Below are 834 nucleotides of genomic sequence, written 5' to 3'. Positions count from 1 at the left end.
CAGGTCAGGATCTCACCTTGGTCCTAGATGTCATCACTCACATCAGGCTGTTCCCCACTGCTCTGAGTCTCTGGTTCTGCCTCCTAATGGTACCGGGGGTCTCTACGTGTCTAGGGTATCTTAGGACAGTTTCTGAATTGCTATGCCCTACCTGTGTATTATGGCAACAAGCAGGTGCCATCTAGAGCATGACCTGTGCCCCCACAGCTGTGCCTGAATGTTGGTCATCTCAGGCTAGCTCCCTGTCCTATGCTATCAGACTGGTGGTTTTCTTGTGTTTGCTCCTCTCCCAGTCTGTCTATGTGGCCCCATGTGGGGGTCCTCTGACTCTTGCTCACTCCTGACTGGTGGTCAGCTCAGGCTTGCTTTTTTGAGGGAATGTTAGGCTACTAATCATTCAGACGTTCACAGATCAGAACACAGAGCATAGCTATAACCTCTCTCCTCTCTGCCACCTACTGATGCTTGTGTGTCACAGCAGCCACACCTGAAATGCCTCTGGGAGCAGTGATTTATAATTTTTACATTTCTTTCCTCTATGTTTAGTTCTTTGGACTTGATTAGCTTAAAGTAGTTTATTATAATTAATGTTACCAGGTTCATTAGCATTTCTTCGGGTTAAACGTGACTATACTTTCTAAATGTCCATATTCATTGAAAGATTTTCTTTGTAAGAATTCATGATCAACTTTCTTCTTTGTCTTATATTCTATCTTATATTTTAATTTTTTATTTTTCATCTTTCTTCTGTGAAAGACATTGCAATTTGCTATGCCTTAGTCTATTTCATTTCTTTTTTCATTTTTGAAAGTAGTTATGGCTCCTCAAAATTAT

General features: G+C 41.5%; 1 non-coding gene across 1 annotated transcript; it reads right to left on the bottom strand.

Moving 5' to 3' along the window:
• Positions 1 to 377: 377 nt before the first annotated feature.
• On the bottom strand, positions 378 to 509 carry LOC120093442 (small nucleolar RNA SNORA17). Its single transcript, XR_005486501.1, has one exon. It is a non-coding gene; the product is annotated as a small nucleolar RNA SNORA17 (small nucleolar RNA).
• Between the last annotated feature and the right edge of the window lie 325 nt (positions 510 to 834).

This window comes from Rattus norvegicus, chromosome 6 (assembly GCF_036323735.1).
Source record: "Rattus norvegicus strain BN/NHsdMcwi chromosome 6, GRCr8, whole genome shotgun sequence".
In the NCBI taxonomy this organism is placed as follows: domain Eukaryota; kingdom Metazoa; phylum Chordata; class Mammalia; order Rodentia; family Muridae; genus Rattus; species Rattus norvegicus.
Note: the sequence above shows the minus strand (reverse complement) of the source record. Positions and strands in the feature narration are given on the sequence as shown.